The 12,636-nt window shown below is 37.9% G+C and overlaps 1 non-coding gene across 1 annotated transcript; it reads right to left on the bottom strand.

The window, feature by feature from the left end:
* Positions 1-12,244: 12,244 nt before the first annotated feature.
* On the bottom strand, positions 12,245-12,351 carry LOC132638891 (small nucleolar RNA R71). The gene has a single exon (XR_009581951.1). It is a non-coding gene; the product is annotated as a small nucleolar RNA R71 (small nucleolar RNA).
* Between the last annotated feature and the right edge of the window lie 285 nt (positions 12,352-12,636).

Consider the following 12,636-nt stretch of genomic DNA (forward strand, 5'->3'; position numbering starts at 1 on the left):
CCCCTTTATTTTCTTTCAGTTTTCAACCTCGATGTGGTTTTACTTCTAACCAACCTAGAATTCTTTTTGCGTTACAGTTTTCTGATTTTTTTTTTTTTTTTTTTTTTATATATATATATATGCAGCTACCACATCGAATCTTCACTAGCAAACTCCACCACCCCCAACTTATGTTTTGAACATGTACTCCACATTTAATTCACCTCCAACTTAGACATTTTGCCTCATCTAATTAATAGCATCAAGGAGGGAACGGGTGTGAAGATGAATTAATTTCACAAAGGGTAAGGTTTCATAATTGGCTAGCCAAGAAAAAGGTCAAAAAGGCTCAAAAGGGGAAACTAGGGGTATTTTCAGCTTTTGGAGAGGCTTATTTAGGCACAATGACTTATTTACCCAAAGAAAGCCTAAGATCATTTCACAACCAAACTAACTTTCGTATTTCAAACAAGACCAACCGGGCAAGTTCTAGATTATACATGCATAAACAGAATCAAACTAACACTTCACACACACATCGGCATAAGGACAATAATTTTTACACTTGTGACCTCCTAAGTAGTAATTCATCACACACAACACCCCAATAATCACAATGTCATATAAAGAATCAATCATGTCAGACAATAACTGTTCTAAGTATGCATTTTTTAATTTTTCGAGGGGTCCAAAAATTTCAACAAACACAATACATGCCATTAGTTATCAAGTAGTACCAAATAAAACAAAATTATTCTATTCAACCTAAGCAACATCCTAAACATGCCAGTTTCAACAAAATAAAACTCCCCTCAGGAAAAGAACTCTGGCAAAGAAAAGCCGAGGAGGTTCCTACCCCTAACCAAAAAACTTGCAGTGTCCTCACTGCAGTACATCAACACAGATTTTTTTTTTCATACCTCCTAGCACTGCGTGCTATGGTCATCTCTGCTCACTCTCTGAACTGGAGCTGCTGGGCTCTGGCAGGACAAAATCGTCCTCATTTTCCTCCTCTTCATGTTGTGCGCCGCATACACTCCTCAGAATGCTCATCATTTTGTTCAGGAATTTTTTAAAGTTTAAGTACCTACAAAACAAACACAACGCATATGAACACCTACAATGATGTATAATGAGGAGTTGGGTTAAGGAAATTGGTCCCCCAAGTTTTGAGCAGCTCTGCGCGAGCATTCTATTTGGGCACTGCCATTTTTCCTTCAGCGTGATCGCGTAGCAACCAGGCGCGATCGCGCCAATTTGAGATATTCCTTTAGCGCTATCGCGCAAGGAACTGGCGCGATCGCGCAAATTTGAGCCATTTATTCAGCGCGATCGCGTCTATTATCAGCGCGATCGCGCTGAGTCATTTCAGATTCTCAGAAACATTTTCACAAACAGGTTATGGGCATCATTTTTGGGGCTTCAATTCAATGATTTTAAGCACGTATTTTGCCCCATTTTTTTTTTTTCATATATCAGCACCCATCTCTCAACTCACATCACTCAACAACAAACAACCATTTATATAACAAGAAATTCAACAATTTTATCATATATTCAAGCTTAAACAAGTGGAAGAAAATTTTTCTTTCATAATTTCTAACATGGAAAGATGATAAAAACAACCCTAGGATCAAGACAATGAAAGAATCACATACCTTGTGGTTGCAAGTTGAAGAATTCTTCTTAAAAATTGAAGTTGAATTTGAGAGAAAATTGAGAGAATTTTCGAGAAAAAGTGAAGGAAATGATGGGTTTCTACCGTTTTTGCCTTTCTTTACTCTGTTTTGAAAACTGAAAACGCGCCTCTGCGCGATCGCGTGGTGATGTGGCGCGATCGCGTAGAGTAATTTCTCTTCTTTTTTTTTTTTTTTTTTTTTTTTACCGCGATCGCGTGGGTTCTTTGCGCGATCGCGAAGAGTAAAATTCGCCCAAATTTTTCCAGATTCAGAAAATAAGCACAGAAACCAGTCTAACAAATTACAGAAACCAGCAGCTACTGATTTGTGGCTGTTCTGAAAACTCCACCTATTCAAAACAACTCCAAAAATTGTGAAATTTTGCAGATTAGTCACAAATCATAAACTAAACAATTCAAAAAAATCAAATTTCAAAAATGATTAAAAAATTTAAAAACGATGGGTTGCCTCCCACCAAGTGCTTAAGTTAACGTCGCGGCACGACGGATACCAACTTTACCGCTTTTCTCGCCATTTGGAGCTTATGAATTGGGCACCTAACTTGGAATCAAGTTTGTGACCACGAGCAGCGGGGGGTGGTAAATATCTGATCACGCCAAGTAAAATATTGTTCATTCTACATTTCTTGGCTTTCAAGTGAGGAACGTCATTTTGCCTTGTTGAATTTTCAAATTGCAGAATATAAGGCTCTTGAACTTTTTGAACTATGACATCCTCTTTTTCCCCCGGATTAGGGTCAACACCAACCATATTGTACAGTTAAATGGTTGACTCCCATTCATTTTTTTCTTTGGCATTCCCAATAAACTCATCTTCATGATTTACCCTTTTATCTTGAGCATTGGGTAGTTCATAATGATTTGCCCGTGGAGGATTTTCTTCTTCTTTCATCAAACCAAGTTGGAGACTAATTTCCAAGTACTCCTCAAAAGCTTTTTGGTTTTCATTACCCTCACCTAGTAGACACTCCATCATGAATTTGAACTCACCAATTTGGCCATGCTCACAATAAAAGTCATTACTAAACAAGTTTTCATGGAAAGATGCCATTTTTTTTTATATAAAATAAAACACAGAAAACAACTACACAAATATTTACGGGTTCGGATCAAAGCAAGTTAGCTTATTTCCTAGATTAGCCCAAATACACCAATTGTTCCCCGGCAACGGCGCCATTTTTGATAACGTCCAAATCCACCCTATTAATTAGAATGGGCACGGTCGTATGCAAATATAATTTACCCAACTATGAGTCAGGGTCGAATCCCACAGAGAACAATATGTAGGTGATTTAAGCAGATTAGGAATTATCACTAACAATAGCTATGCCCGAACGCATCAATGGTTGTTTTTGATAAGGTTTTTATAAAATATGGAAATATAAATTCTAATCTACAAAGCAAGTAAATTGATCAATGGCAACAAGAATGGAAGAAGGGAAACTACTTCTCAAGTAACGATCCAATCAATTTCACGAATTGTAAATAATAGCAAGTTTATGTTATTTAGCCTCGGATAATGACTCTAAATTAACTTCTTCCGAAGATTAACTAGACTACCCAATTGAAGATCCCTCAAGCAATTAGGAGCATTAAGAACACCCGAATATGGCTACAAGTGGTATTGCCTATTCCTAGGTCAACTTCCATTAGATGAGGGTTAACGCCCCAAATTCATGTTAATTATTCTATCCCAACTCCGTTCTTCCTCTTCCGAGTTTCAAACAAAGTAAATGGGCGAGTTCAAAGGTTAGCTAATCCAATGAAAACATTCAAGAACAAGAATAATTAAAATAGCAAAAACTTACTTGATTAAGAACAATGCAAATGAATAAATAAGCACAACAAGAGTATCAATCTTAATTGTCACCAAGAGATTTCCATCAACAAGGATTAAAAAGAAGAGAGAACATTTTTGTAGGAACCCTAGCCTCCAACTTGTGGGAGCTGCCAAAGATAATCTGATATTTTGCCCTAGTTTTCTATTTATATGAACTGGGATGGAAGGCATCGTCAAAATCCGAGTTCTGGTCGAAAACGCTGAAAAATCCTTCAATGCGATCGCGCCACGTCACTGCGCGATCGCGTGTAATTGCTTCGTTTACGAATCGCGAACGCGTGAATAGGAACCGCGATCGCGCAGGGTCACGGACGCGCGTGACCGCGACCGCGTGAACTAACTGCCCGTGCGCGCAGTGTCACGGACGCGCGTCACCGCGAGCGCGCGATCTTGCCGCGCGATCGCGAAGAGCAATATTTCGCGAAAAGTTCCAGAACTTCCAGTTATCCCCAGTTTTGCAACTTTTTTGCTTGTTTTCCACACTTAGGCTCTAGGGACCTCGTATAACCTGAAACATGACAAAAACCACGTAAAATAATACAGACTTACTTAAAAACAAGTAAAACTTATAGTTAAAAAGCATCGATTATGGTGTAAATTCACGCCACATCATAGAGCCTTTAAGAAAAGAGGAACTTTTATGTATCATTTACTATCCAATCATATAGAAGACTCGAAGGTAGTAGCTCGACTATTCCAAGAGTTCTAACATCAAGAACTGAATAAGAATCAGGAATCATATTCGGAACTTATGAACGGAATTACCCCAAAGCTCATATCATTCGTCACTTACACCTAAGACATGCCAAAAGAAAGAAGGGATAGACTTTACATACCTTTAGTGCTTATTCGCAACACAATACGTATACGCTGGCCAGTCATGTCTCAACCTATATTAAGACGTCAAGAACTATGGTTAAGCTACGGGGAGATTCAAAACGTATCCCAACTCCTTTCTAGATAATTTAGATGATGGTTTCCTTACATTCAAACCAATTACATAATAGTAAAGCCAACACCAATAACTATACATTCAAGTATTATACCGAAGCTATTCAAGGAAGATTCGAGAACACTCCAAACAGTCCACACAACATTCTAAACAGCTCACATTCACAACATTCGATAACAATCCACATACGAATACGACATATTCAAGTTATTCTTAATGATCCATAGTCATAACATTTTCATCTAAACAACCCTATAACAGCCCAACCAACACACAACACAACGTATAATCTTAATTATCATTAATCTTCCAAGGCTCAACAAGAACAACAACAACACATCAAACAACCCTTAACTAGCAGCGTAAGGATGCCCGATAACCTCACGAACATCCACGGATAAATTTAACTTCAACTTTAGCCATTAAATACCTTCATTCTCATTATAGAATCCATAACAACAACAATCAAAATACTAAGTAAAATCAGTTCATCATTTTTACACAAAATAGCCCCTACGGCTTCAACAATACTCCAACATCAACATACATGATTTCATACCTCCAATTCACATTTACACATTCACAACACGTCCAAACTCATCCTAAAACATATAGAAAATGATCAACTCTTACCTTAACAAATTGGCTCCTAAATTTGTTGAATTTGGAAACTTCAATTAATAACCACTTTTGCTGCCCTCAATGCTCAATTCACGTTGCTACCACCTTCTAAGGGTTGGAATATCTTGAAAGATTAATTTTCTTCATCAAGAACACAAGCTTGCTCAAGAACAGCCATGGCCGTGAGCTGCCATGGCTGGGCTGCTCTCTAACTCTCAAGATCATTTTTTTTTTTTTGGAATAGATGGTGAATGCCATGAACATGAGCTTGGAGCTGCTGCCATGGCCATGGAGCCGAGAGCCTCTCTCTCCCCCTCTAATTCATTTGTTGAAGATGAAATGAGATAGTGCTATGCAATTGTCATCAAATAAGTATATATATATATATATGTTTTCCATAATGGTGACACATGTCCAGCCACATGACATGTGTCCCATTAACACCCACAACCAATCAGATTCAGCCACATGTCTTGGTGGGGCCCACTTAGTGCACTAATGACTTGATTAATGATAATTAGTCTCTAATCCGCACTTAATAATTTAATCATGGTTAATTAATCCCTAATCTCCATTAATATTTCCATACCAAATAAAATTGCAAGCAAGCCATGCACTTATTAAAATCGGGGATTAAAAGTCCTTGTATCCTATCCAAAAAGTAATCTTGTCCTTAGATTTATGTTGATTAACTTACGAATAATCCGTCGTATAAAAATACGGGATATAACATCCTTCCCCCCTTTAGAACATTCGTCCTCGAATGTTGGACTGATTCTGAATTCCCAATACTTTCTCAGGTGTTCTCTTAATTAATTATGCCCTTCACATACCTCTACCGTTTGTTGATTTGCTTTAATTCATTATAACGCATTCCAGGTCTTTTACATAGTCATTCCTGTAATATCTCCTCTTTCTGTTGCTTCCCGAGGTAATTATTCCACGTCGTTATCTTTGCTCTTCTCTTTATTTCATAGTTGGTTGTTAGCTGTTTTTCGAGCTGCTCTGCTGAAGTGTTACTGTCTTTCTTGTCTGCATACTGTTCAGTTGTATTGTCACTGATTGTCTCAGACTTGTACTCATGGTGCACGTAGTCATAACTCGACTCTTTTTATTTCCATACTTACTCCTTTAAGATGATGTATCATTCACTTCACTTTACCTTCTTATCGTTAAACATGATCTTGTGACGCGCAGACATTCTCCATCGATTCATTAGACTTTAATATCCCTGGAGTATTGCATGCCTCTGGCAACCTGCAGACCCTTCACAGGTTCTACGAGTTAAACGAAATTTCCCAGAGGTGACATTTTTCCACTCCAATATCCTTGCTTCACCCCTTTGTTATAGCCCGTATTCTGGAATCTTCAGTATCATGTGTCACTTTCTGACTTGCTTTTAAAGGTCTTTAACTTCCTGATCTCAATCTTTAGGGTCGGCTATTAATACACTGTCATCCCGAAACTCGCTTGTTCTGATTGTCTTGGTTAAATCATTTCGTAATTTCCTTTAACCTAACTGGCAATACTTTAGGCATATTATCTCGTGTCGTTTCCCTATTTTTGACTCAAACTATTCTATTGCCTCTTTACTCAAATTTGCTCTTAGTTCTCCTACCACGCACCCTATTGCAATCTTTACACAAGTATGTGTAAGTGATCAAATCCGCCCGGAAAATACCTTAGTGTTGCCTCGCTAGTCTCTATGCAAACCCTATATTCTTCTCGTATATCTCTCGATTGATATCAAAGCTCAGCTATGGATTTTTCCCTCGGTACTAATTATATCTCTGTAGTTTTAACTTAAACCATCTTATACCTTTCTTTGATGTATCCGAATATTGCAATCACATTGTTGTTACCGAATTCTTACTCTTCTTATCTAGTACTCACTTAGTCTCGTTCTTAGTGTACAAGTATTCATAGGCTGCATAACTATTCCTGTCCAATTTGTACAAAGTGCATTCAATCTTAGTCACAGTCTTTCCTCCTCTTGGTGTATTCTGCTCTACATATCTTATTGTACTAAAACTCACTTGCTGTCTATTTCGCCATACTCTTTCCCCTTCCTCTATTCACCATTTGGTTTTCTCATATCCTTCTATGGGACAAATTTCCTATCCTTTCTCCTTTGCTACTTATGTGTCACAATATCATTAGCCAATAACTCCGTTGTCAACATCTTAACCTCTAATCCAGTACAGTCTTGCTATTCTTTATAAAATCCTTTTAAGTTACTCGTCACCATTCTCTTGTCATATTCTTCCCTTTTATAAGCGTCCACCTTCTGATGTCATATTATCCAAGGTCTTTACCAATAATTCTCAACACTGTCTCAAATACTATCTTGACTGCTGTTCGTTTATCGCTGGCTCTCAGATCTTACCAACGCATTTCGGCATGAGATTTCACTTCAGGTTTGAGTATCCATATTGGGTATATTATAATGTCAATTGTTTCCATCGGCACTTACTTTTCTTTCTCCCGCTTCCCCTCTTTTGGGTTGTACTTATACCATATCCGTGTCTTTCCTTTATCATTTATAACTTAGATTACCCATGTACGAAACCTTAACACAATCACGAGGCGATGAGAACTCTCGATATCTAGTACAAAATCTTATCTGATGGTTGGTACTCGAGTAATGTAATTAATGTAGCAATTTATCCGAAGCTACATTCCATTTATCCCAGTCAGTAATTAGGTAGTGCTTATCGTCGTTTCAAATTCTCCATTCAGTAGCACTTACATTCTAATGATAAGTGTCCCAAGCTTTCTCATAACACTATCTTTATCCCAACGGATATCATCTGCTTCTTTTAATATATTTACAATACATCAGTTGTTTCGCAAATCTGCAATTCTTGTCCTTTAAGGGTTTCACCATTTCCAAGGTGAAGTCATGCACATGCAATACTCCTTTATGCCTTATGCTCTTTCACCCCCGTTGTATAACCAACACTAACTCCTAACTTACCCAAAATCATATCAAATGCGTCTTAATAGTGGTCTTGTATTATCACCTTCTCGTCATACCATATCTTAAGTTCGTAGCTATATGTTTCCCTTTTATCCTATATTCATACTCAATTAGTTACGTCTGTCTCGGATGCTTCCTTTAGTATCCCTTTCATTTCTCCAGTCTATGTCCATCTTTTATTTTTATGCACGAGGAATCTCATGCTACTCCTGTACCCTTCGAAAAACATTGTTTCTGCATAATCCCTTTCTCATTTTCAAAACACATTCTGTTCATCCCTATTTGTTCTTATCGTACCAGTCATTTCTGGCACTTATTCTGTCTTGTTGCTCATCTTCCTTTAGGTTGGTCTTTTCATAATTCTGTCATTTGTATTACTCATTTTCTCAGCTATACATGTCATAACACATTGCTACACTGTAATCTCACTCATTTTTATTTTTATTTTTATCCTCCTCTTTCTATTAACTCCTTCTCTTCTTGTACTCGCTTTCACTTTCATTACCACTTGGATTTTATTCTGAATTTTCCCTATAGAATTTTGTAAGTCTTTCTTATTCGTTCTACATTTGCTTTTCCGTTTCACACTAATCACATTGTATCCTTCAGTTACTTCCTTGCTAGGCTTTACTCATTTCTATAGCAATCCTTATAGTATTCACATTACATCTTGTTCGTAATTCATCCTATAACGTAACACTGCTTAATCGTATTCACGATTCTTACTATGTTTTAATTACACTCTGTGAACTAGGCGTACTTAACTCTTCACCCTATCTGATCAATCTTATCCTTAATATCTTACAAGCTGTCTTATCAATACCTTCATGATTTGGTATAACTCTTCCTCCTCTGTACTTTTGTCTCAGTAATATTACTATTCCTTTTAACTGTAACTCATCGTAATTTACCCCTACTTATTGGTTCGCTCGATACCCCTATAAAATGTTTTGTTACAAGTTGCCACCTTTTTCTAAATCATCCCTTAGTATCACAAGTCCTTCCAAATCATCCTAGCATTTTATCAACAACACATGAAATACATGTTCTTAGACAGCCCACAAGTTTGAGTTTTCCTTCCACAAATTCCATCTCCAATTAGTTAATTAAGAACTAATAAAATGTCACCCTGAAACATTCTCCAGCCACCACCAGAAGAAAAACTAGAATCCGACAAGCAAGCACCACAGGACTTCTAGTGCTTGATTCACATAGTTTACCCGCATAGATTTTTTTTTGGGTCATGAACGAACTATTTAGTTCACAAACTACTTGTTGTGGGATTTGTACTCTTCCAATAAAGTGAAGCTTGATTGCTGGACATTTTTGCCCTTCAACGTGAGCCTTTTTCTAAGGTAAAATGTGGTTGAAAAGTATTCTCGTCCGTTCAAATGAATTCCAAACTGTGCTACTCATATATGCTTTTTCGAAATAAAATTTCCCAAGTAAGAATGGTGCCTCTTACGGATGACATGGAGAGTATCTCTTAAAGCGTTAATCCAACATAATAAATTCACTCTACCGGTATCAACTTTCAAGACATATTATGAACTTATATCTCGTTCTCTTCTTTTTCCTATTTCTGGGAAAATTTGGGCAGAGTTTCCTCTGTACTTCTTACTATCCCAAAACCTGCACGCAGGAAATACCAACTATGCCTCACAGGGCCAACATATATACATATATATCATATCGTACCATAGCCACACAGGGCTTCCAATTTCAAGTAAAAGGTATAAAGGTGTCGGAACTTACCTCACATATCGCACCTCGAGACGTACCTGATCCTTTGACGATCTGTTCTGTTATGCTTTCCTATCCACCTTCTCTTTCATCCTCCAACTTTACATTTCAATCATATTTCAATATTCTTACCTTACCCGACATGCCTCTTTCACATCGTGGCTTACCTGTGTACTGTGTAGCTTCTAATATAATCAGTCACTTTCTTCTGTCGATGTCGTTCTTCAGCTGAAATCAAAGGTTAGTATAAGGAATTTCATTTCCTGTGGCTGGGCTTGATGTTCCGTGAATTTTAGCACATTTTATGCCTTTGTAACTAGACATGTTGCTTGATTTTAAGTGTTTTTACATTGTTTCTTATGTTATTTTTGTGTTTTATAGGGTTGATTAACTAAGGATCGGAGAAAAACAGATAAATTGGAGCTAAGCAACGGTCCGTAACTCATGTTACGGACCGTAACAGGATCCGTAACTCATGTTACGGTTCGTACCTCTGAACCGTAACAGGGCCTAAATTTCCAAAAAGTTTTCATTGAAACCATCAGTGTTACGGTGGAGTGTTACGGTCCGTAACATATCACCGTAACATGAGCTAAATTTCCAAAAAGTTTTCATTGAAACCATCAGTGTTACGGTGCAGTGTTACGGTCCGTAACTCATGTTACGGTCCGTAACATATCACCGTAACATGAGCTAAATTTCCAGAGAGTTTCAATAAAACCTTCAGTGTTACGGTTTAGTGTTACAGTCCGTAACTCATGTTACGGTCCGTAACACTTCACCGTAACATCTGCCAAAATTCCAGAGAGTTGCCAAGTAATTGTCACCACTTACGCTTCAGAAGGACGGACCGTAACACAGGGTACGGTCCGTCGCATGGTGGCCGTAACGTCAAAGCTGACAAATGACGAATTGAAGGACGAACCGTAACACAGGTTACGGTCCGTAACGATGCGGCGTAAGGGCATTTTTGTCCAGAAACTTGGTGCGATTTTTGGCTCTATAAATACTTAATGTAGGGTTTTAACTCATCATTCAGATTTTATTTTAGAGGCACAAACCCTAGGTTTTTAATCTTGAAGTGGTTGGAGCATTTAAGGCAACAGCTTCACTCTCATTCCATCTTGTATTAGTATTGTAAGTGTATTATGTTAATCTTTAAGCTTTTTCTGTCATGAAACATTATGAGTAGCTAATTTCAGTTCTAAGGTTGTGAATCCCATGATGGGTATTATGTGAATGGGTTTCTATTTATGATATATGCATAATGGTTGTTGTTATTTATTCTATCTTTGAGTTGTAACGTTGGGTAATGATTGCAAGCATTAGCCGAAGCCATTATATTGACTTTTCTTGGGAAAGAGAGTCAATATTGGTAAGATTGAATAACAATGACTCGAGGCGTTAACCCTCGTTTAATAGACTAACTTAGGAATAAGAATAAGTCTAAATTGGCATTATTGGTCGCTCTTCGATTGTAACTCTTTTATATTCGGAAGAATCATAAAGAGGAAATACTGCTTAACTGTTGGGAAACATTAAGAAGTCTTTAAAAGACCAAGTGCATATTCATAGAACAACCATTAGAAGTATATCACTTTGAAACATGAAGCATAATATCTAATCAAATTGGGGAACACAACCTTAGTCTCTCTCTCACATTAATTACATTTTAAGTCAAAGTATTCAATTACATTATTCAACAATCAATTCAAACTATCCGGAATAGGATTAAAGCATTTAAAGACTGGTATCGCATACGATTAGTACTCTTTTCTCTCCATATTCCCTGCGGGATTCGACCCCAACCTTGTTGGGTTACTATATTTGACAACGTCCGCTTTACGCCATTAATAGGTGTAATTTGAGCGTATCAAAATTTTGGCGCCGTTGCCAGGGAATACGGTTTAGAAATTACTAATTGTTGTGTACTATTCTTTAAAACGTTTTCTATTCCATCACACCTCGTTTGCTGTTTTAGTGAACCAGGTGATCATGGCAGGAAGACCCCATCGCAATCAAGGAAACCAAGGGGGAATCCAAGTGAACTATCCTGCACCAGAAGAAGAGGAGGATGAGAATGTATTTGCGGAATTCATCGACGAAGCTGATTATGCTTCAGCCGTAGTTCCGCCTAGAATAGGAAATGCAAATTTCAAAATTGATAGTTCTATCTATCAGCTATTGAAACTTGAAGGCTATTTCCGAAATTCTTCGGAGGACTGTCCACTTCGACACCTGAAGAATTTCGTGCATGTATGTTCTCAAGGTGTTGTTCCTGTTGATGCACTGCGACTACGGGTTTTCAAATATTCCTTGGCTGGCCAAGCGAGGGAATGGTATGAAAAGCTACCCAGCAATACTATTCACACCTGGAACGAGTTGGCCAATATATTTTTAAAAAAATGGTTCCCACCAAGCAAAACGGCTGAGCTTCGGGACAAGATCTTTGGGTTCAAACAACTTCCGGGGGAACAGTTATATGTAGCATGGGAGCGTTTCAAATATTATCTAGCTCAATCTCCGACTCATGGATTTCCGGATGCAATCCTCACCGAGAAGTTCTATAAGGGGCTAGATACCATGAATCAAATAGATGTCAATACTGCAGCTGGGGGATGCTTCATGGACAAATCCTTTGTCAACATCACCAGGTTGCTTGACAAGCTTACTACCCACAATCAAGCCTGGCATTCGAGTGATAGCGAAGTTCTATCATATGGTAGTCCCTCTGCTGCCGCGGTGGCCAAAGAAAATCATGAGCGAGATCATGCATTCGCTCAATTGCAAACCACCGTGGATTTATTATCGAAAAGGCTTAT

Source organism: Lycium barbarum, chromosome 4, assembly GCF_019175385.1.
Source record: "Lycium barbarum isolate Lr01 chromosome 4, ASM1917538v2, whole genome shotgun sequence".
Classification (NCBI taxonomy): domain Eukaryota; kingdom Viridiplantae; phylum Streptophyta; class Magnoliopsida; order Solanales; family Solanaceae; genus Lycium; species Lycium barbarum.